Consider the following 22,955-nt stretch of genomic DNA (forward strand, 5'->3'; position numbering starts at 1 on the left):
GCTTTGCCCTTACAGCACTTTAGAGAATGCCACAAAAGGATAAAGAAAAGAAAGTTGAAAAGCCCCTCACCCCAAGGGCTTAGAAGACACCTCCCCTCTCTGACATCCTGCCTTTTTTTCGGTTTGCTTTTTTTGTTAAGACACACCTCTCTCTTCCCTTTAGAAAACATCTCATGCTCCATTAAAAAAAAAGAACACTTTTTTTAGTAGAATATGTTTTCAATTCCACAACAAAAATTCGATAAGTCCAACACTAAAAGATGAAACCTAGTTTTGTTTAGTCTAAGGCTCACTTTGACTAACTTATACTGGCACCAAGTTAGACACTTGATTTTGGTCTCTTCACTGACCTTCATATGGTACATTCAAATATTAATCCTCTTGAATTGTAGTCAAAGATGGACTAGTTGGTTTACAGATATCTAGAGTTTATGGTTGGTAAGCCATCCTTGTTCGAGAGTCTATTCCATTTTGGAAAAACTTTTGGTCAGGAGTGGAAAGCTCCCAATAGCTTTTCTTCAAAAGAAAAGTCCTATGTGGGTTATGATGAGTGATTTTCTTCCATGTAGACTTGGACTCGTTTGTTGTGCACTTTGTAGGTGCATTTGGAAAGGTATAAGATGAAGTTTCTATCACAAAACTTTTTTCTCCTTAATGAGTGTATTCTAAATCTAAATTAATTGTTCCCCGCATTGTACCTATGATGCTCTCTTCTCCAGAGATGTTCTCCTGTCTTAGATTTTTTTTTCCACACTTGTTTTTCCATTCTTTATTTTATTCCCACTTGTACATTCTCCCACTCAATATATTAGTCTTCACTCATTCAATTTAATAATTACTTTAGGTAGGGGACCATGTCCAATCTCTTTCCAGAAAACAATATGGAAGACTTGGAATTGAATGGAAGACTTGATCGCATACCTAGACTTCCATGCCCCTATGCTTTTATACGAATTAAGCAAGCATGAGATGTGAAGCAAATGTACATTAGACGGTTATCTTACAATCTTCACTTTACTACAAGGAATTGCTACCACTTTGTCTCCTGCTCAAGGCTAACAAATTTATTATGGACTTCATTGATTGTAGTCCTATGTAATTACAGCCCCAACTTTGGATGCCCTTTGGAGGAGTATGAATGTTATGCCCTCGAACTGAGATCGCGAGTCAGAGGTCATGGCAACCACAGCATACTTATGAAGAACCCTCTCCATAAGCATGCAAGGCATCTCATCACGATATCAATGCATCACAGTAAAATAAAATTTAAATAATTATTATTTAATTTTAATTTAAATAACTAAATGAAATGTCTTATATCTAATAAAGTTTTACTAAAAATAAAATAATAGATCTAAGTTCAATGAAGTTGACAATGCTAAATCTCGCCTCTAAAAGCTCTATCCTATTATTATCCATTATCATAATTAATTATCTAAAACTGAAAAAAATAAAAAGAGAGGTAATAAGCTAGACAGTCCCGTAAGTAACAAATATCTCAACTAGATATTTCAGATATTTTATAATATTCAAGAACAATATGTGAATAAACATAAAATATATTTCATTCTAATTCAATATTGTAAATCCAATCTTTTCAAATATTTATATACAATATAATCATAAATCTAATTCAAATCAAGATACTCATAACTCAATAGCCTCGACTATGACCAACATTTAACCCCTATTGGCAGGATCCATTGTATGCCAGCACACAATCTCCATTGGCATGGTCTATTAAATACTAGCACACAATCCCTACTGACAGGATCCATTGAGTACCAGCGCACAACCTCCACTGGCGGGATCCACTAAATACCAGTGCATAACTTCTACTGGCAGGGTCTACTGAGTACCAACGTATAATCTCCATTGGTAGAGCCCATCAAAATATAATTAGGGTGAGAGCATAAATTTTATCTAGATTAAAATACTTTTGTATCGTAACATATCATAATTTTCACTGAATATATGCATAATCAATATGTTGCTTCTTGAATTGATTTTGATGATTACAAAGCATTTGAGGGGGTTACTAATGATTTTGGCTTGAAAAAAAATTTATTATATTTCAGAGATAAAATCATAATTTTATCAAGTTCTGATTCGGAAGTCTCAAGAGCAAGAACAGAAAATTTGTAATCTATTAGAGGCAATTTTAATATTTTTGAATATATATTTTAAAAAAAAATCATATTTATATATTTGAGTCGACCTCATGAGTCGACTCATGTCGAAAGGAGCTGAACAGCATGCTGAATTTTTTGGCTGGCACACCCTATGAGTCGATCCCATGAGTCGATCCCTCGGCATGAGTCGACCCTATGAGTCGACCTCTGATACTGTGTAGGCCAAAATTATAAAACAATCATTTTCTATTCTGTGCCACAGAAGTCGACCTCATGAGTCTACTCATGTGCATGAGTCGACCCTATGAGTCGACCCCTGTGACAAAAAAACTCCGCAACGGCTAGTTTTCAGCTCATTTTGACTGTATTTAATACCTATTTAATGTGCTCTAACGGCTCTATTTCAGTCCAGATTACTCTCTACCATTATTTGAAGTTATAAAAGGCACTTAAAAGAGAGAAACAACAAGGTTTTGAAAAGATTCTTCAAGCATTTATTTCAGCCCTAACAAAAGAGCCCTCTTGAAGTTAAAGAAGTTTTTATTTCAAGTTCACCAACCCCTCAAGAGCTCATTCAAGTCTTCAACCACCTTGAGAAAAATCAGAAGAGCTTCCTTCTTATTGTGTAAAGTATATTTAAAGCTTTATTCGCTTATTAAAGGAGCTACATCTGTATTTCTACATGATTAACTGCTATACTCTATTTTGTGTTGATTTTTTATTTTGAAAGGATTCCAAAATGTGAAAAAATTTATCCGAACCTTGAATCGGATTGTATTGGATTGACTTGTACCTAAAAAATAAGTGTTCTAGCTTGGAATAGCTAGAATTGGAGGTTCCGACGTTGTATTCAGGTTGAATACAGTTTAGTGGATTTGAATTCCCAAGTAAGAGCTTGGAGAGTGGATGTAAGTGCAAGGTTGGCACCGAACCACTATAAATCTTTTTGTTTGTGTTGTGCTTACTTGCTCTCCTTTTAAATTTCTTTATCTTCTTGCATTCTTGCATCCAACTTCTACACCTTGCATAAATTTCACTCTCCATATTTATCCTGCTCATTGTTAAATAATCCTCATAGTTGTAAGTTAATTTTAAATTTTTAAAAATCTAATTCACCCCCCCTCTTGGGTTGCATAGTTGAGCAATAAGTGGTATCAGAGTTCAGTGCTCTTGTCCTACTTTGATTTAACCATCAAAGAGCTAAAGATCTATGGCAACTCAAGTTGGTGCTTCACTAGCCGAGGGGCAGTCCACAAACTGACCTTCACTTTTTAATGGGTCAAATTATATCTATTAAAAAGCTCGGATGAAAATTTTTATTCAAGTACTTGACTATGATATATGGAGTATCATAGTAAATAGACCACACACACCCACTAAATTAATTGATGGTGTAGAATCAGCCAAACCTGAAAAAGAATGGGATGAGGTTGACAAAAAAATGGCTCAACTTAATACAAAAAGCATGAATGTCCTATATTGTGCTCTGGATGCTAATGAATTCAATCATATTTCAACATGCATATCAGCTAAAAAAATATGGGATAGATTAGAAGTAACTCATGAAGGAACTAATCAAGTGAAGGAATTAAAAATCAACATGCTTGTGCATAAATATGAACTTTTTAAAATGGAGCATGATGAATCAATAACTGAGATGTTTACTCATTTTACTGATATTATTAATGGTCTAAAAAGTCTTGGTAAGTCTTATTCTAACAATAATCTCGTGAGAAAGATTCTTAGGTCTTTATCAAGAACTTGGGAGGCCAAAGTGACCGCAATCCAAAAAGTCAAAGATCTGAATATCTTATCCTTGGAGGAGCTTCTAGGATCGTTGATGACTCACGAGCTAAGCATGAAATAACACCAAGAAGAAAATATCAAAAAAAAAAGATAATCGCCCTCAAATCTATTGCTCAACCTGATGAGAAATCCGATGATACAGAAAATGAAGAGCAGGATGAAGAAATGACCCTCATTACTAGAAGGTTTAAGAAGTTTTTGAAGAAAAGAAGACAAGGAATGAAGAAGAGGCCACCTACAAAAGGAGAACATAGCAAAAAGAAGGATAAGGAGCAACCTCTTATTTGTTATGAATGCAAGAAATCGAGACACTTTAAGTCTGAATACCCACAACTGAAGAAGGGTCTCAAAAAGTACAAGAAGAAGGCCATGATGGCTACATGGAGCGAAAGTGATGAGTCAAGCTTCGAAGAAGAAGACTCAAATGAACAAGCCAACTTGTGCCTTTTGGCACATGAAAATGAGATAAATATTGAAACTCCTATTGACTTTACCTTTGAAGAACTTCATAAAGCATTTTATGATCTAATTGATGAACTAAAGAAGCGAGGGGTAAAGAACAAAAAATTAAAATCAAGAAATCAATCTTTACTAAAAGAAAATGAGAGTATTTTAAATAAAAAATCAATTCTATCTCAAAAAAATCTAAATTTAAAAAATGAGATTGCCAAGTTAAAACTAATGGTTGAAAAGTTTATTTTAAGTTCAAATAAACTTCACATGATACTTGACAATCAAAAGGCCATTTATGATAAAGTCGGTTTTGGATATAACCCTTTAAAGAAATAAAAACTTCTAAAAAATATCTTTGTAAACTCATCATGCAATAAATTTTCAAATATGACTTGCTTTAAATGTGGTAGAGTAGAACACAAATCCTATTCATATTTTTCTAACAAAACTAAAAATTTTAATATAAAAAAATATGAGTTCCAAAAGGAATCATTATGACTAACCAAAAAGGACCCAAGAAAATTTGGGTATCTAAAGTCAAAACTTGATTCTTGTGTGTAGGTGTGTCTTGCATCCCAAGGAGCAAACCGAAAATGATATCTTGATAGTGAGTGCTCAAGACATATGACTGGTGATGAATCCCAATTCATCACACTTGATGCTAAAAATGGAGGGATGGTCATCTTTAGAGACAATGACAAAATAAAGATCATCAGTATAGGTAACATTGATATCACTCCCTCCAAGTATATTAAAAATATTTTATTAGTAGATGGTTTAAAATATAATTTATTAAGCATCAGTCAATTTTGTGATAAAGAATATAAAGTCATTTTTGAATCTTCAGTTTGTATTGTAACTAGTCCTATTAATGAAGGCATTAAATTTATTGGGCATAGACATGATAATGTTTATATGGTAGATTTGAATGATCTTTCCAAAATAAACATGCAATGCCTAGTAGCCTTGAATGCCAAGATTAATGAGACTAGTTGGCTTTGGCATCGTAGGCTTGCACATATTAGTATGCATTCACTTTCAAAACTTATTAAAAAGAAATTGGTTATTGACTTACCCAAATTGAATTTTGAAAAGGATAGAATTTGTGATGCATGCCAAATGGGTAAACAAACATGAGTCTCATTCAAATCTAAAAATATTGTTTCAACTTCTAGGCTATTAGAACTATTACACATGGATTTATTTGGACCCACTAGAACTACTAGTCTAGGTGGAAAATGATATGATTTTATAATTATTGATGATTTCTCTCATTTTACATGGGTCTTCTTTTTGGCACATAAGGATGAAACTTTTCATATTTTCTCAAAATTTTATCGAAAAATCATAAATGAAAAAGGTTTTTTAATTCAAAATATTCGAAGTGATCATGGAACCGAATTTAAAAATCAAGATTTTGAAAAGTTTTGTGATAAAAAAGGTATTGACCATAATTTTTCAGCACCTAAGACACCCCAACAAAATGGAATAGTAGAAAAAAAAAATAGAACCCTTGAAGAAATGGCCCGTACCATGCTATGTGAAAGCAACCTTCCAAGATATTTTTAGGCGAAAGTAATTAACACGGCATGTTACATATTAAACCGTACTTTAATTAGATCAATTTTAAAAAAAACTCCTTATGAGCTTTGGAAAGAAAGAAAATCAAACATTGCATATTTTCATATTTTTGGTTGTCGATGTTTTATTTTGAACAATGGTAAAGAAAGACTAAAAAAATTTGATACAAAATTTGATAAAGTGATTTTTCTTGGTTACTCCTCTTCTAGCAAAGCTTTTAGAGTTTTCAATAAAAGAACTTTAATAGTAGAGGAGTCAATACATGTTATTTTTGATGAAACTAACGATCTTCCTTCAAGGAAGAATGAAGGTATTGATGATGCAGATCCTCTTATAGAAGGAATGAAGGAGATCACTCTAAAAGACTCAACCATTCAAGATGATGAAGAACATGAAGACAAACAGGATGAGGAAGGTAAAGAACAACAAGAACAATCTCAAGGTACAAATGATCTACCCAAAGAATGGAGGTATGATCACAATCACCTCAAGGAACTAATCATTGGTGATCCTACACATGGTGTAAGAACTTGCTCTTCACTTAGAAATGCATTCAATCATTTTGCTTTTGTCTCTTATCTTGAACCTAAAATCATAGATGAAGCTGAAAAAGATTATAATTGGATAAATACAATGCAAGAAGAACTTAATCAATTTGAAAGAAATAATGTATGGACTTTAGTATCAAGACCTAAAAATTATTCAATAATTGGCACAAAATGAGTATATAGGAATAAATTGGATGAACATGAAAATGTGATAAGAAATAAAGTAAGATTAGTTGCAAAAGATTATAATCAAGAAGAAGGAATTGATTTTGATGAGACCTTTGCATCTGTTGCTAGATTAGAAGCAATTAGACTTCTACTTGCATATGCTTGCTTTATGAATTTTAAGTTATTCCAAATGGATGTCAAAAGTACTTTTCTAAATGGATATATTACTGAAGAAGTTTATATAGAATAACCTCCAGATTTTAAAAATCATGCTTTTTCTAATCATATTTTTAAATTAAATAAAGCATTATATGGTTTGAAACCAGCACCTAGGGCTTGGTATGAAAGGCTAAGTAAATTTCTGCTGAATAATGATTTTTCAAGAGAAAATATAGAGTAAATATAGACACAACCCTTTTCATTAAAAGAAATCAAAATGATATATTAGTTATACAAATATATGTTGATGACATTATTTTTGAGTCTACTAATGAAACTCTTTGTCAAGATTTTGTTAAGCTCATGCAGGGAGAGTTCGAGATGAGCATGATGGGAGAACTTATATTCTTCCTCGGACTCTAAATCAAACAAATAAAGGAAGGAATCTCCGTCATCTAAAGCAAGTACACAAGAGAACTACTCAAAAGATTTGGAATGGAGAACTCTAAAGCAATTGGTACACCCATGAGTCCATCATGTAAGCTTGACAAGGATGAAGGAGGTAAAAATGTAGACTTAAAATTTTATAGAAGCATGATTGATTCTCTATTGTATTTAACTGCTGGTAGATCAGATATTATGTTTAGTGTTTGTCTTTGTACTCGCTTTCAATCAAATCCAAAAGAATCACACTTGAATGCAGTTAAAAGAATCCTTAGATATTTAAATGGTACACAAACTCTAAGACTATGGTATTCTAAGGACTCATCAATTGACTTAATAGGATATTCAGATGTCAATTTTGCTGGATGTAGATTAGATAGAAAAAGTACTAGTGGAACTTGCTAATTTTTTGGAGTTAACTTAATCTTTTGGTTTAGTAAGAAGCAAAACTCGGTAGCACTGTCTACGGCCGAGGCTGAATACATTGCAGCTGGAAGTTGCTGTGCTCAAATCTTATGGATTAAGCAACAACTTGAGGATTTTGGCATCAAACTCAATGAAACTCCCATAAGATGTGATAACACTAGTGCTATAAATCTAACTAAAAATTTAATTAAGCATTCTAGATCAAAATATATTAAAATTAGACATCATTTCATAAGAGAATATGTCCAAAATAAAGATATAATTTTTGATTATGTTTATACTGAAAATAATTGGCTGACATCTTTACCAAGGCCTTAAGTAAGATAGATTTTGTGAAATTAGGAGAGAACTAGGAATCGTTGATCCATCAGCCTAGGTGTCTCTCTGATTCCAAGCTCTTAATGCCAAAAATTTATTGAACCAAATTCATTGAGCTCAATTTTTATTTTTTTTGGAGCTCAAAAGCTCAAAACTATCATTCACATGATTAATATCCAGGTAAACATCTTTCTCTCAGAGTTTCAAATTTTTTTAAAATTTTTTCATCATTCTTTTGAATTTTTCTGTGCCATGAGTCGACCCCAGGGTCGACTCTAGGGTAAACTTGTAATTCTGTGAAAATCCTTCGGGCACTCTCTTTTTGTTGGAAATTTTTTCATGAGCCGACTCAGCCCTTTGTCTTCTTCCTCCCACCGAACCAAAAGCTCTCCCTCTCTTCTCCCTCAAACCAAAGATTTCTCTTAAATCTCTTCTCCCATCGATTTTCACCCTTCAAATCACCCATTTAGGAACCAAGTTTCTCTCCTCTTCCTTCCTCTTTTGGGGTGGTTCGAGATTGCCCTAGACTCTATCCGTCTTCTCCAAATCGACACATCACCTCTCCAAAATCTTTGCCTTTTCACTAGAATCTTTTCCTCTCTCCCTCATATTTAGTCTCATAAGCTCCGTGCAAGTCCTTCTTGTGCAAATGGCTCCCAAAATGAAGCTTCCACAGAGGAGAAAATCCGTTCACGGGTTAGAAGAGAGTGTGCACAGAAAGAGATTAGCAGTCGAGCCCTCTCCTACTCCAATCCCAGCTTCAGGTCCTGCTTCAGCTTCCACTCAGTCTCCAATCAGCCCAAGCAAGGTACCTCTCTCTGATCGAAAAGTGAAACCCGAAAAAAATATTGATTTCAAGTTTTTTGAAAAAGAAGGGTTCTCTATTGGATCGAAGATTAAGAATCAAGGACGAAAATTTTACTGCTCTTTAAAAGAAAATACTTATATCAATCTAGTCAGAAAAATTTACTTAAATTTGAGCTATAGCAATGGAACAGTGAAATCTATAGTAAAAGGTGTTGATGTTATTCTTGATCCAGTATATTTGGAACAGATACTGCATTTGCCTTGTGAAGGCTATACCAATATGGAGCTCCCAATTAAAGAAGAAGAAATTAATGTTATCTTAGGAAGAACTTATACTGAAAGTTTAAATAAATTAGAAGCAAAAATTCTTTCTATTGAGATGAGGCTGTTACATCACTTGGTAACCAAACTGTTTGTCCCTAGGAGTGGTAGATACGACCTTCTATCTGGTAGGAACATTTGCTTTATGTACCATATGATCACCCAAACCCCCTTGAACCTCCCTGCATTGATGTTTGAGGTCATAAGAGAGACCTTGAACAGGTCTAAGGCTCACTTGCCTTTTGGGATGGCACTCATCCTAGTTTTTAGGAGGTTCGGAGTCAGTTTTGAGGGGGAGGCAGTTGCTCGACTATCCCATTCTGACACCATCAACCACCACACACTGCATCGCATGGGTTTTTCTAAGACTGATGGCGGTTGGACAAAGGGTGTTGAGGAGAGAGCAGAGGATAGAGCAGAGGAGGAGGGACCGTCTTCACCTCTTCGTGATCACAGAGCATCTTCAGATATTCAGTTCGTATCTGATCACGAGGCTGGTCCTTCAGAGTCTGTGAGGAGCATGCTTCAGTTCCACAGTCAGAGAGCAGGGTACATTCTTCAGAGTTCAGACTAGCAGATGATCAAATTGAGATGATGTCCCAGCATGTAGCCTCAATTCTATCTCAATAGTTTGTCACTTCAGTCTTTGCACAGAGATCGACATCCCAGGATGACTCAGACCAGACTCTGATCCCTCATATTTTTATTATTTTTCAGATGCTCACTGCTCAGTCGGTACGCATTGAGCAGCTTGAGGGATATATTTTGAGATTGACAGGCAAAGTATTAAATTTGTAGGGGTAAGTATTAGTTTTAGCCCATCTCCAGCCGCATGAGGACATCACAGAGGTCTCAGACCTAACTGCAGAAGCGGTTAGACTTCGAGGAGTCTTAGAGAGTGGTTTTGACTTCTTGAGGAGAGAGATCAGGGGCTTCAGTGAGAATGCTTCTACTCAATTCAGTGCCCTGATGCAATCTGTTTCGAGAGCCTTGAATCTTTTGGACACCATCAGACTTTCTCTTATAGCACAATCTGTAGCTTCTCAGGCTCCAAGATCCTCTCACCCCTCTACTCATGCTGGTACCTCTACCCATGGTCGAGGTAGACGCGGTCGAGGTCGTGCCCGTGGACTTGATCCTACATCTCCTCACCCTATCTCTGATTCAGAATCTGATCCCTCTAGCCATGACATCTATTAGATCTAGATTAGTTAGTCTTTTATGTCTAGGTTCTATCTTATGGGCCTTGTATTTGTTGGCTAATTAACTCTTGGATAGTCTCTATCTATGACTTTTATTTTTTGAGTTAACTCATATGTATTGTAACACCTATGTATTCAGTCACTTTTTGAATATATATATATATATATATATATATATATATATGCTTTGACTTTCAATGAATGTCTATGAATGTGATCAAATTGAATTATTTTAATTATGAGATATGAAAAATAACTCATGTTTGTGCTGTGAAATATTATGAATTGCAATATCTTTTAGATGAGCAAATTGATATATCCTTTATGTTTGCTATAATGAGGGGGAGTAGAGAAATAAGCAATCAAAGAAGGGGGCTTAAGAAGTAAAATATGGTATCAAAAAGGGGGAGTACAGAAAATATGTCCTTTTTGTTATCTTTCTTTTCTCTATCCTTAAAATCCCTTAAGATCTTAATTGATGCTATCAAAAAGGGAGAATAGAGAATCTTAATTGATGCTGTCAAAAAGGAGAGTAGAGAATCAAAATCAAGATTGAGCAATAAGTAATAAAGAAATGAGCAATAAGCAAAATTGTTAAGCAAATGTGTCAAAGAATTGAACCAAAATCGTCAGCTAATTTTAATTTAATTTTCAAAGCAAATGAACTTATAAGCAAATTTTAAATTGATCTTCAAACTGCTTATGATGTATTTCGTTCAAATACTTGGCTATGATATTGAAGTGATACATTTTCATAAATTTTGTTGCTCCTTGGATTGATTTTGATGATTACAAAGTATTTGAAGGAGTACTAATATTTTTCGCTTGAAAAAGACTTATTGCTCTTCAGGGGCAAAATCATAATTTTACCAAAACCTTAATTTGAAAGTATCAAATGATAGAACAAAAGATTTGTGATCCATTGGTGAAAATTTTATTATTTTTGGGCTTGTATTTTGAAAGATATGCATGTTTGAAAATCATGAGTCGACCCATGAGTCGACTCATGGCACATGAGATGACTGACACGCTGAAATTTCTGGCCGGCACAGACTTGGCACACCCTGTGAGTCGACCCATGAGTCGACCCCCAAGGCATGAGTCGACCTCTGCAGATTTTAAGCCAATTTTATAGAACTTTGCATCCCGTTCGATTCTGTGATGATTTTCCACAGAGGTCGATCCATGAGTCGACCCCCAAGCATGAGTCGACCCCTGTGACGGGATTTTTCCGCAATGACTAGTTTTTAACCCATTTTAAGTACTTTTAATGCTCATTTAATGTGGTCTAACGGCTCTTTTTCAGTCTAGAATATTTTTCACTATTTCTTAAAGCTATAAAAGGGACAAAAAGGTGGGAATCAACAAGAGAAATCAAGAAGAGAGATTTTGAAAAAGGGATTTCAAGCAAACTTTTTAGCCCTAAGCAAGAGCTCACTCAAAGCATTCAAGAAGCCTTTAATCCAAGCTCACCAACTCCTCAAGTGCACATTCAAGTTTCCAACCACCTTGAAAAAATCAAAAGAGTCTTCTTCTCTTTGAGTAAAGTGTATTTAAAGCATCATACGCTCATTAAAGGAGCTTTCTTTGTACTTACTTGTGCTATTCATTGCTATACTTTGATTGAGTTATTGTTTTTATTTTGGAAGGGTTCCAAAACAAGAGAAGATTGATCCGAACCTTGAATCGGAGTGTATTGGGTTGGCTTGTACCCGAAAAATAAGTGGACTAGCTTGGGGTAGCTAGAGTCGGAGTTTTTGGTGTTTGTATTCGGGTTGAATACAAGATTAGTGGATTGGAATTCCCAAGTAGGAGCTTGGGGAGTGGATGTAGGTGCAAGGTTGGCACCGAACCACTATAAATCTTTTTATTTATGGTGTGCCTAATTGCTCTTCTTTAACTCTTCATTATTCTCTTGCATTCTTGCATTTAGCCATTAGCCTTGAAGTAACTTTACTCTCCCTACTTATTTAGCTATTGTCAAACATTTTTCATAAAGATATAAGTTAAGCTTAAATTTTTTAGAAACCCAATTCACCCCCCCTCTTGGGTTGCATAGCTGGGCAACAAATTTGAAATTCATGATTCAATGCTTTATATATACTTTTGCTCAAGTATTTTGTCATCATCAAAAAGGGGAAGATTGTTGCTCCTTGAATTGATTTTGATGATTACAAAGTATTTAAGGGGGTTACTAATGATTTTAGTTTGAAAAAAGATTTATTGTATTTCAGGAGCAAAATCATAATTTTATCAAGTTCTGATTCGGAAGCCTCAAAAGCAAGAACAGAAGATTTGTAATCTATTGGACGTAATTTTAATATTTTTGAATATGTATTTTAAAAGAAAATCATGTTTATATATTTGAGTCGACCTCATGAGTCGACTCATGTCGAAAGGAGCTGAACGGCATGCTGAATTTTTTGGCTGGCACACCCTGTGAGTCGACCCCATGAGTCGACCCGTGGGCATGAGTCGATCTCTGATGCTGTGTAAGCTAAAATTATAAAATAGTCATTTTCTGTTCTGTGCCACAGAAGTCGACCCCATGAGTCGACTCATGTGCATGAGTCGACCCCTGTGACGGAAAAACTTTGCAACGGCTAGTTTTCAGCTCGTTTTGGCTGTATTTAATGCCCATTTAATGTGCTCTAACGGCTTTATTTCAGCCCAGATTACTCTCTACCATCATTTGAAGTTATAAAAGGTACTTAAAGGAGGGAATCAATAAGGTTTTGAAAAGGTTCTTCAAGCATTCATTTCAGCCCTAACAAAAGAGCCCTCTTGAAGTTAAAGAAGCTTTTATTTCAAATTCACCAACCCCTCAAGAGCTCATTCAAGTCTTCAACTATCTTGAGGAAAATTAGAAGAGCTTCCTTCTTATTGTGTAAAGTGAATTTAAAGCTTTATTCGCTCATTAAAGGAGCTACATCTGTATTTCTGTGTGATTAACTGCTATACTCTATTTTATGTTGATTTTTTATTTTGAAAGGGTTCCAAAACATGGAAAGATTGATCCGAACCTTAAATCGAATTGTATTGAGTTGGCTTGTACCCAAAAAATAAGTGTTCTAGCTTGGAATAGCTAGAGTCAGAGGTTTCGATGTTGTATTCGGATTGAATACGGTTTAGTGGATTTGAATTTTCAAGTAGAAGCTTGGGGAGTGGATGTAGGTACAAGGTTGGCACCAAACCACTATAAATCTTTTTGTTTGTGTTGTGCTTACTTGCTCTCCTTTTAAATTTTCTTATCTTCTTGCATTCTTGCATCCAACTTCTACACCTTACATAAATTTTACTCTCCATATTTATCCTGCTCATTGTTAAATAATCTTCATAGTTGTAAGTTAACTTTAAATTTTTTAAAAACTCAATTCACCCCCCCTCTTGGGTTGCATAGCTGGGCAACACAATAACTCATAGTATTTCAAAATCACTTTTCGTTCAAACATAATTTCATAGATCATGCATAATTCAAAGAATAATTATTTACTTTCAAAATAAATATGAAATATTTCAAGAATTCGTTACTTACCTTTTACAGACCACTAAATGAACAAATCGATTAACTTTTAGGAAATTCTATAGTGCCTATTATTCAAAATTATATTTTTATATTAATTTTAATTTAAAATTAAATTTAAATAAATCTTAAATTAAAATTTTATTTAGGATCGGATCCTTCATTAAACTCGATCAAAATCATCAAAAGGAAGTCTTTCACTGGGCTAATCTTAGAAAAATAATTCGAGAGAGAAATCCATTGAGAGAGAGAAAATTCTAGAGAAAGTAAAGAGAGAAAGTCCAACATTCTAGAGAGAGAAAGCAAGGGTTTAGACTGAAGGGAGCGAGAGAAGAGAGAAAAATTTTGTTATTTTTTTGTTATTTATTTATCTTTTTTTTCTTTTCTTTCCTTTCTTTTTTTTCTTTTTTTTCCTCTTTTTTTTCTTCACGAGAAGAGAGGACCTGTGCATCCTCTTCTCTTCCTTTTCTTCCTTCACGAAATAGGAGAGGTCTTCCTCCCCTTTGTTTTTGAACTAAGAGGCCTCCCCCCCAGCCGACCACCACTTCAATTGTGGGGCAATCCCTGACGACATCGAGCTATCGGGTCTGGTGACCGGCGACGGCCAAACTACGATGGAAAATCAAAACAAAACAAGAAAAATAGGGGATCCAGAAAATAGTGATTTTCAAATGATTTTTCAGCAGAAAATTCCACAAAAATTCAAGATTAAAAACCCTAAAAGATTGAGAGAGTAAGAGAGAAGAGATTTTCCTGATTTTTGAAGGGATTTGATCTGATTTTTGGTGGCCAAGACAAAACTAAGCTGCCGGCAATCAAGAGGAAAAGAAGGAAAGAATTGCAGCAAGCTTTGATGATTTTCGATGAGGAGAAATCAGAGGAATTAGGGCTTTTAAATAGATCACGAATAGGGAGAAATTTAGAGTTTAATTCTACTTTGTTTTTCAGTCGATTAAGATTTACAATCAGTGAAGAACTCCTTGGGAGTTCTTTCGCATGTTCTTATGTCCATGGTAATTATAGGCTTGCCAGCACGTGCAGAGCACATGCTGGCCTAAAGGAAATCTCTATTATTTTCTTTTGTTCTCCTTTCCACTGCTTTAAGAATCGTACGGTGGGTTTAAATCTGGATTTGGATATTACAATGAAGCTTTGTTAAAACTCAGATCTTCTCTCCTTCACTACAACAACTCTTCACTACCGATATGGGGAAGAGTGAGAGACTATTGCCTTTGGGAGAGAGTGAGCTGCAACAACAGCACACAACAAGTGTCAAAGCTCATGCTATCGAGCCTTGTAGAATATGATCAACTTCAGGATTGGCAATTGAATTTCACCATTTTTTCCTCCTTTCATGAGCTTCAACAGCTTAACTTGTCCTATAATCAAATTGCAAGATCGTTATCACAGATAGGTCAGTCTTGCCCTTATCCAACTTGTTTTTCCAATTTCTTTTAGTCTATTCATATTTTCTATCATCTTGTCATAAATATTTGATTTGAATTCATTTTTTTTAGAAACTTTGTATTTGACAAATATGCCAGAATTGAGAAAGTTGGAAATCCTTAATCTCGGCTATAATAGGCTCACTAAAAATATTCTATTATCTTTCAAAAATCTATCTTCACTTAGTATCTTGCATCTAGAAGAAAACTTGTTCAATGGCGCATTTAATGTGGAAGGTAATAATTTACAAAATCATATGCAACCATTTCTGTATCATGAGACCATTAACATATTGATTATAGTTTATATATTGTCTTTTTAGTTTATGTTATATAGCTGCTCCTTCATTGAACTTGTTTCTCTAAATTTTTCAGTCTAGTCATATGTTCTATTCTCTTGTTGTAAATATTCCTCATTTAGATTCTCTTCCTTTGAAAACTTTATATTTGACAGCTATATCAAGATTGAGAAAGTTGAAAATCCTTGATCTCTTTGATAACAGACTTAGAGGAACTATTCTATTATCTCTTAAAAATTTATCTAGGAGCCAGTGTCCTGAATCTAGGAGCCAGTGTCCTGAATCTAGGAGCCAACATGCTAATGGGCACACTTGATATGGAAGGTAATAATTTGTGGGCTGCAATTATTTCTCTTTCACAAGATCATGAACATATTAAGTATAATGGTTTATATTATCTTCTTAGTTTACGTCAGCCTTGCCCTCATCCAACTTGTTTTTCTAATTTTTTTAGCCTATTCATATTTTCCCATCATCTTATTGTAAATATTTTTAACTTAACATTCTCTTGCTTTGAAAACTTTATATTTGACAGACATATCAGGATTTAGAAAGTTGGAACTCCTTGATCTCAGCTTGAATGATCTCACTGGAAGTATTTCATTATCTTTCAAAAATTTGTCATCTCTCAATGTCGTAAATCTTGAAGGCAACATGCTGCATGACGCACTTAATAGAGAAGGTAGTAACTTACCGGATCATCTGCAATTATTTTTGTCATAAGACCACATTAACAACTTGAATATAATGGTTTATATATTACTCTATATTCCAAGCCTGCTAGGATTGCACAAGCTTAGATTGCTTAATCTTGGAGAAAATCAGCTCACAGGAGGGATACCATAGCTTTGGGAAATTTATCCTCCCTTAATTTCTTATATTTGTTCCAAAATAATCCAACGGGTTCAGTGCCTTCACAGGGTATAATTTTTATTCATTTGACTAAGAATTTACCATATTCCTTTTTTTTCTTTTGAGCTTAGACATTTCTCCATATTCAAGATAAAAAAAAAGCCCTATGCAAGTTGACTGATGGCTTGGCCAAGCGGAACCATTTTCCTAGTCTAAGCCATGTTTGGCCGAAGTCTATCTTGACTCAGCTAACTTGGTCAAATTAGAAAACTCATTAAATTCACATTCCCTAATTTAAATCATATGATATTTCTAAGTTGGCTTAGGAAGTTAAAATGAGTCTTAATTCATATCAGGCATTTATGCTAAGTTCACATCATGCATATCGTTACTTTTAAAGTTTTCTAGAATCAACGAGTGGAGCATATAAATTTTAAATGGATAATATTTCATCATAATTTTCAAATATTACCTTCCTTGATCATTGGGCAGCATTAACATTTTTTTATTTATTTTATTTTTGTATTTCATTTATAGTATTTACTTAGCTTGCTCGACTCACCTGAGTCACCAAGTTGACTAACTGAAGTCAAAAAATTAGGGTAAACAAGAATTGAGTCACAAGTTTCCTAGCCTTGTTCATATTATGAGCAAAAGGTTTTATTCCTTTTTTAATTTTCTTCCCTTTTTTGCAGTGCTCGGTAGACTGCAGAACCTACGTGAGTTGGATCTCTATGGCAGCCAACTCGATGAAAGTATTCCTTTATCTCTGCAGAAACTAGTTTCTCTTCAATATTTAGATCTTTCTTACAACAACATGAAGGGTAATATTCCACCACGCATCGTTGAGAGTCTTGTTTCACTTAAGCATCTAGATCTTTCTCAAAACCAATTTGATGGACATTTCTCATTTTTCTCGTTTGGTAATCTTTCAAGGCTAGAATATATCGACTTGTCAAACAATGAGGAGTTATTTATACATCTTGACAGTGGGAAGTTTGTTCCCCCCTTCCAGCTACTGACCCTCATGTTGTCCCATTGTAACCTGGATGCGAACACCCTTGCAACACCAGCTTTTCTTGCTTCTCAATCCAACTTACAATTTCTTGATCTTTCCGATAGTAACTTGATAGGAAATTTTCCAAATTGGTTGTTCGAAAATGTAATCGTACTAACATATCTCAACTTGAGAAATAACTCAATAGTGGGTGCATTTCATTTCCCGAATCTTCTGAATACAAGCATATCCACAGTTGATCTCTCTATGAATTTCCTCAGTGGATCGATGCCTACAGACCTCGGCACGATATTTCCAAATATGGCGGCCCTGAATTTATCCTCAAATTATCTAATTGGAAATATCCCTTCATCATTGGGTAACATGAGTAATTTGCAAATCTTGGATTTGTCCAATAATAATTTGTCCGGTGCAGTACCAAATAGCCTGATGATTGATTGCATTGAACTGAGGCTCTTGAAGCTTTCCAACAACAACTTTACTGGAACGTTTCCAAGCAATTTGTCAGACTACCGGCAATTATTGACATTGGAAGTCCAAAATAACCAATTGTCGGGTACAATTCCAGAGAGTATAGGAGTTGATTCATATCTGGAAATCCTTAACCTTGCGGGAAATCAATTCCATGGCCAAATACCATCTCATTTATGTAATCTAACATATCTTCAATTGTTAGACTTATCCAATAATAGCTTCTTCGAGTCATTACCTCCTTGCTTCCAATTCGCGTGGATCAATCTTGCCGGGAATGCTTTAACAGGAAAAGTTCCAAGTAGTTATTTCAATATTTCATCCCTTAAAGCATTGGATGCCAGCAATAACCAGCTTTCAGGTAAACTGCCAAGACAGATAGGAGAAAATATGTCTTTGGAGATTCTTGTTCTTAGTGGAAATTCACTTGAAGGCTCAATACCACTTGAGTTATGCAAGCTACAGTCTTTACGCATTCTGGACCTTTCGCAAAACAATCTTTCAGGATCAATACCTTTATTCGGGTGTGGATGTTTTCTTATATAACATAATGATGGTGGACATCATCACCAAAGGCAACTTATATGCCTACTCAACAGATCATTTGCTTTTGATGTCTGGAATTGATTTGTCTGTAAATAAGTTGACAGGAAGCATCCCACCTGAAATTGGAAATCTGGATGAGCTTGTACAATTGAATCTATCATGCAATCAGCTAATAGGTCCAATCCCTGAAACTTTCTCAAAACTCAATCAGATTGAGAGCTTGGACCTATCACATAATCAGTTAAGTGGTACGATACCCCGGCAATTGACTCAACTCAAGTTCTTGGAGGTCTTCTCAGTTGCTTACAATAACTTATCTGGATGTACACCGGATTTCAAAGACCAATTTGGCACATTCGACAAGAGTAGCTATGAAGGTAATGTTAGATTACATGGGCCGCCACTGGAGAAGACCTGCACATCTGCCTCAAGCCCAATTGTGCGTCCCCAAGTAGAAGAAAACCAAGAAGATAGCAATGTGGAGGATGATGCCATCTTCTTTGCAATACTTGTAGCTTCATATCATCACACTGGGCTGTACATTCGCAGTATATTGGATGGTTATGTGGACTCCTTGACTGAAAGAATATTAATGGCGGCCCATAAGAGAAACCGCATGCAGCGGCGTCGCAGGTGAGATAAACCGCATGCAGCAAGACTCTTTTGGTATTTTGTAATAAAGCAAAGCAAGCTTCCGTTCAACGTAGTTTTTTGAAATCTTCAATGCAATCAAGATTGATATAGTTTTTTGTTTTCTTTGAACGATTATATCGTGCATTTGATTTTTGACAATCAATTGCAGGCCGTGATGATGATACTAAATTATATCCTATTCCATTTTCTCTGATATTATATGGCCGTATAGCTTTCAAAAACTTTGTTCCGGATTCTTCTAAGCAATGATTATGAACCTTGAGACCCTGCGTCAAACTTATCACCTGGAACGACCCGTGTCATCTAGACAGGGAGAGCAATTGAAATTGACCCCCGACCATGAGACTACGACAATTCTGTGCATTGTATAAATCTTATGCCTGCACAACTACAAGTTGGAAAGGAATTCAAAACAAACTTGAATTTAAAAATTTCCTGCAACGTGGGGAATTATACTATGCTACCATTGATAATTCATCACCAAAGGAAATTTAATTTTTCACTTATGAAGGCGGTGAATTGAATTCAAAGCTTCTACTAAACCCAACCAAAATAGCTTCGATGGCAAACAACCATTATTAACCCTAAAAAACCAAAAAAATCAAAGCTAAACAACGTTCATTAAAAACATACTTCATAAATATCATCAAATAAGAATGCTAATAAAACATAATATGAATTATATTCCATAAACTAGCCTCCACTCTTTCAAAGAAAAATTAAATACTATTTTTCCCAACTCTTGAAGATAAATAAAATAATGAGCTACCATCCACTAACACTACCATCTCTAGTTGGATTGATTCAGGAGAATTCTAAGACTCGATATAGATTACTTTGACTGTTATGGATGAGAATGGATAGGGTCCTCGAGCGAGATTCATTATATTCAAAAGTTGAGTTGCAAGATAATATTATGGATGCCATAACTTAGTCATATGATGCCTAATTAAGATGATCTTTTTTTTAAAAAAAAAATATTGGATAACTTTTTGAGATCTATGGCATAGCATCCCAAGTGATGAGATCCAAATTTCTTTTTTGGGCCTTTAAATGGATTGTTCAAATCAAAAGTTTCTTTTTTAGATAAGATTTTGACAAGATGTATCTTTTAATCCAAAAAAAATCAGGTAGAGCTACAAAAGCTTGAGGTAGAATTGATGTAAAAATCGAAATCTAACTTTCGAAACATTCACTACGAGAACTTGGAATATTAGTGATAGTATTAGCGATGGAAAACAAAGCCATCACTAATAATAGTCTTTAACCACCAAAAAAAGGATAAAAAAAATTAGTAGTGGCTAATACTATTAAATTAATTTGAAAAATTTAAAAGTTTTTAAAAAATTTTTCATTATAATTATACTTAAATTAATTAATTACTGATAGCTATTAGCAACGAAAAAATTTACCACCACTAATAATTATGAAAAAAAATATTTAAAAGATTTTGAAAAAATATATTTTTTTGATAATAGTACTAGCAATGGCTATTAGTTTTTGGAGATGAAATATTGCCGTCGATATATATTTGCGACAGCATTAGCGACGGCCTTTTACTGTCGCTAGTAGTCACAAATAATGCACCGATGGGAGAAAAAAAATTTCATCACTAATAAAAAAATTATTAGCAACGGCATATTTGGCTTTTAGCATCGAAAATTCTATCGCTAATAAAAAATAAATTTTTTTTATTTGGCCTAGGAGTATTAGTGATGGATTTATTTTTATTAGCAATAGATTTTGCCATCGCAAAAAATATTTCAGTGATGGTAAATTTGGCTTTTAACGATGACAAATTCTGTTGCTTATAAAATTTTTTTTATTTGATTATTAGCGATGGGTCTTTATTATTAGTGATGGCATATTTCTATCGCTAATAGCTTTTCCCCTTCCTGGCTATTTTCTTTCCTGCGTGTGCCCTCATTTTCCCCCACCTCCCTTCCCCGCACACCCTCGTTTTCCTCCACCCCCAATTCTTCATCTTCCCCAAGCTCCCCCCTTCTTCCCATTGACCGCCTCCCCCTTCTCCCCCCACTGCTCCCCTTGACGGATCAGAATGTTCGTTGCCTCCCCATTCTTCCCCTGCCCCTCTACGTGCCGGATCGAGCCCCTCGCCGCCTCCTCCCGTTACTCCCCTTGTCGGATCGGCCCCTCTGCCGCTCTCCTTGTCAGATCGGGCCCCCGCCACCTCCTCATTCTCCCCCCGCCCCTCTCTTTGCCGGATTAAGACCCCCGCCGCCTCCCCCTTCTCCCCCGTTGCTCCCCTTGTCATATCGGTACTCCCGCTGCTGCCCATGCCGAATTGGGCCCTCGCCACTCCCCTTACTGGATTGGCCCCCCCACCGTCTCCTCATTCTCCCCCCACCCCTCTCCTTGCCGGATTGGGTGCCCCACCACCTCCCCCTTCTCTCCTTGCCGGATTGGACCCCCCGTGTGCCACCTCCCAGTTCTGGCCCCGCCCCTTCCCTTATAGGATCAGGACCTCCGTCGCCTCCCTCTTCTCCTCCTACCCCTCCCCTTGCCGAACTGGACCGACAATTGCCTTCCCCTTCTCTCCCCACCCTTCCCCTTTCCAGATCAAACTGCCAGCCGCCTCCCTATTCTCCTCCTAACCCTCCCTATTCTCCTCCTAACCGGACTTGCAGGTCCATCTCCCTCTTTCGGAGCGCCCAACCACCAGAGCGTTACGTCGTTGGACTTGCACCATCGCACCATAGTATTAGCGATGGTGCTGTCACCATCGCTAAAAATCTTTTATTTTAATATATTAATTAATTTTAATTATATATTTTATTAATTAATTAGATATTTATTTATTTATTTAATTAAATATTTTATTTAACTATAATATTTAATTAATATTATTAAATTAATAATATTATTAATAATATTATTAAAATTAATATTATTCTCGAGAGATGGAATCCGAGAAGCACTCTAGCGAGAGTAGCCTACTACCTTCAATGGCAGGGGTTCGAGGCTGGGTCATCACCAGCGGATCGGCTCTAGCCTACTTATCTACTTCGATGGCGATCGGAGGAGCATTTCTCTGGGCCTTAGGCTTGGCTTGAATTTTGACTGGTGAACGAGTTCTCTAGTTGGCTATCTGGAGCTCGTGATATAGCCTGAGAGATGTTTAGGATAAGTTAGAAATGTTTAATTTTTAAATTCATGGTACATTTGTATTCTACTTATTAATACACTCTTCGATTTTATCTTGCAGGAGTACTACCGATTCTAGACTCCCCAGGATAAGGAGGCTACCCGTCAGACCTTCGATGAGGTGGCCACATGGAGGTTCCGAGATGGCCTCTATAGCCTCAAGCAATCTATCATTGAGCTTTTGATTCTCAATCACCATCGGACTAGAGATCCTATAGGGATCACTGGATATAGACGGATGTATGGGAGGCTCTCTATGATTAGTGGAGCAGCGAGGAGTACTTCAGTAGATGGCAGAGGGTCTGACGGAACCAGACCGCCCAGCAGGGTCTGATCAGGCACAGAGCAGCTCTGTTGGCATACATCTTGTGGTAATAGATTGATAAAAAATCTATACCAAAACTCTTCACTAAAACTGTAAAAACTCTTATATGTATGCTTTAATTAATTTAATTTTATTATTTATTTATGATAGACATGATAGTTGGGTCATCCACTAGGCCAGCTACTGTTGTGGGAGACCACACACCAGTCTAGGATTGGTGATTACTTAGATTCTAGGTCACGACGGATCGCAGTAAGAATTGCAAACTGTATTTATTTAGTTGTTACAGGAT

At 35.6% G+C, this 22,955-nt stretch overlaps 1 pseudogene; it reads left to right on the forward strand.

Moving 5' to 3' along the window:
• Positions 1 to 980: 980 nt before the first annotated feature.
• On the forward strand, positions 981 to 21,939 carry LOC105035386 (uncharacterized; annotated as a pseudogene).
• Positions 21,940 to 22,955: the final 1,016 nt, after the last annotated feature.

The sequence above is a fragment of the Elaeis guineensis genome, chromosome 1 (assembly GCF_000442705.2).
Source record: "Elaeis guineensis isolate ETL-2024a chromosome 1, EG11, whole genome shotgun sequence".
Classification (NCBI taxonomy): domain Eukaryota; kingdom Viridiplantae; phylum Streptophyta; class Magnoliopsida; order Arecales; family Arecaceae; genus Elaeis; species Elaeis guineensis.